This window comes from Myotis lucifugus, unplaced genomic scaffold (assembly GCF_000147115.1).
Source record: "Myotis lucifugus unplaced genomic scaffold, Myoluc2.0 scaffold_29, whole genome shotgun sequence".
NCBI classification, from domain to species: Eukaryota; Metazoa; Chordata; class Mammalia; order Chiroptera; family Vespertilionidae; genus Myotis; species Myotis lucifugus.
Genome location: NW_005871077.1, coordinates 5537079 through 5540019, shown reverse-complemented (window position 1 = coordinate 5540019; position 2941 = coordinate 5537079).

The window sequence follows — 2941 nt, the reverse complement described above, 5'->3', positions numbered from 1 at the left end:
TGCTCCCACAGGGGAGCGGCCACTCAGCCAGAAGCCAGGCTTACGGCTGGTGAGTGCAGTGGCCGTGGCAGGAGCCTCTCCTGCCTCCACTGTGGTGGGCAGTAAGGAGCAACGGGTCTGAGACTGCGAGAGCCCCAGACTGTGAGAGGGATGTCTGACTGCCGGCTTAGGCCCAATCCCTAAATTAGGCCTAAACTGGCAGGCAGACATCCCCCAAGTGGTCCCAGACTGCGAAAGGGCGCAGGCCGGGCTGAAGCCCCCCATGCCCCCCAGTGCATGAATCTCATGGCCTCTAGTTGAACATAAAAGGAAATTCCCAAAGGAAGAGGTGAGGTAACTGTCCCTGTCCATCTCTACAAAAAAGCCTAGATGCTCAGCACTGTGTAAGGACTGGAGGCGTGGCAGCCCTGGCTGAGGGCAGGAGAGAGATGAGGCCATTCTCACAGGGCTGCACACTTGAGCTCTGTCTTTCTTTGTTGTTCTAGCCAGACTCACTGGGACACATACTCTAATTGAGCATGATTATTCATCTTTGATAAGTAAATTAGTAAGCATGACTTAAAGTTTCCTAATGCTTTGAAATAATGCCCAGCTTATCCACACTTTCTTGGGGTATAAGAAGGAAGATGACCTCATGGCCTAACTCCCCTCCAGCACTCTGTCCTAGCTCCACGTATGTGCTTCACAATCTCTGCTTTTTTTTCTTTTTCTTTTTCTTTTTTTTTTTTTTTTGCTTTGTTTCTAAGCTTTGATGACTGGGCAGTGTACCTATTAATCTTGAATGGAATGGAGTCTCTATCACTTCCATTTGAAAAAGAAATCTCTTTGCCTTCTCCATTTGATTCAACAGTATAAAATATTTATGATTCCTCTGGCACCTCCAAGCCCCCTCTTTCCCATCGATTCTCTCAGTGGGCACTAAGTGCTCACTCTGAGGAAAGTACTTCCCATTCATCAGAGACAAGCCAGGATGACAAATTCAGTGAGCCCAGCTGCTCCATGTCCACTGGGTCACCAGTAAGCTGTTGCTGCTCAAATGGGGAGCGCTCCTGGTTTCCAAGTCACTCTGCTCCTTGAGGCTCTGGGTCCTGCTTTCCTTCTTATTTTCTTCCATTTGGGTGTTCCTGCTTCACCCAAATGTAACTAATATCTTTGAGTCTCCTGTGATCTCAGAGGCAAAGTTAGGGCAATTGGGAGTGCGGCTGGTATGGAGGTCTCCTGGGATCTCCAGAATCAGTTGAGTTAGATAGGTGGTTAGGTCTTCCAGGGGGAAAGCACCCACATTGCTGTTTTAGAGACTGGTTGAGGTTTTCCTCTTGCCTCTCATAAGTGACTACTGCTCTCTCCTTGCTGGTCCATATGCAATACTCCTGACTTCACTGCACCAGTAATTCCTCCAAACGTACTCACTGATGTAAGGGCAGAAAATAGTACTGGAGATAGACTGAGATGCCAATCCTAACTGACCAAAGGAAAGATAGAGTTCTAAAAGTCACTAAGCCCTTCTGAGCCTCAGTCCTGGGGATAATAAAGTTAGTCATTATCCTGAGTGCTTAAGGATGGTTATAATTAATAGATGTAAAGAGCTTGAAACAATGGCTGGCACTTAGTAAGTGCTCAGTAAATATTGTAAATGTTGTGATTGTTGCCAGGTTTATTTGACAAGGCAATATCAGTCCCAGCCATCAATGACAGTGATATGTTTCTGGCAGATGGCAGGGAACATAGTGGGCTAAAAGCCAGGGAACAAGGAGAACTGGCTGAAATTTTTGTTCCTGCCTCAGACTGGATGCCCCTATATACTTCCTGCCATTAGCCCAGAGCCAGCAAGGAGAAGCATATGAAGCATGTTGGGCAGTGGGATAACTAGCCTGACCACATACTTCTAGTCCCTAGTGTAATTCTCTATACATAGTAGGTGTGCAATAAGTCCTGAAAGTATAGATTTATGTTCAGCATCTCCTATCTCCTATATTTCATCTTCTCAGTGCCCCAAGTGTTTTCCCTAAGGAAGAATGTCACATTCTCTCTCTATCCCCATCAGAACATAACTGTCAGGTATCCCAAAATCCAAGAGTCCTGCTCTTTGCCCACTGTATAACTTTGTAACTATGTAATTTTACAGTGGTTGAAAAACAAGTTTTGCACTAAAACAGACTTGAGTTCAAATCCTTGCTCTGATACTTATACATGAAGCAAGCTATTTAACCCCCAGAAGCCTCATTTATTTTTCCTTATTTTTGAAATGAAGACAATAATAATGACAGACTTATAAAATTACCATTCATAAAGTAGAGATTTATGAGGTATTGCAAGGAAAGAAAAAATCAAAGTGCCTGGCATATACTAACTGCTCAATAAATGTTGATTATTACGGCCGCTATTGTTCATGCGTTAATGCACTTAACCAGGGGATGTTTGGCTTGTACTAAATCTTCTAGAGGCCATGACACAAGACTATTAGAAAAACAATTAATGGTGGACATTTTATTCAGGTCAGAGGAAAGAGATTTTGGATAACTGATTCCCTGGACAGAGAACACTTCACTGCCAACAATGGGGTGCTACCCGCTCTGGCCTGCTACTGAACTGAAAGGTGAACTGAGCTCATTCAAACCTTCACTCTGCCAAGGAGGCAGGATGGGGAGAGATTAACAAGTAGAAAACTCATTTTGAATCAAGTGTGTTAACCTGACAATAGCCCGAATTTTAGTCACGAATTTATTTTGAATGGTAGCAGCAGGAAGCTGTTTTGGGGTTGCTTAAATGTATTGTCTGCCTGGTGAAAAATGTCAAAGCTGGAGAACATAAAAGCAATTATTAGAAGTCACTCTGGCAATCCTGGTACATTCCCCTTAGAGCCCATAAATGTCTACTGAACTCACGTGGTGCTGCCAGCCTGTCCTGAGTGGACAAGAGGAGCATGAGCTGTGCACCTCCT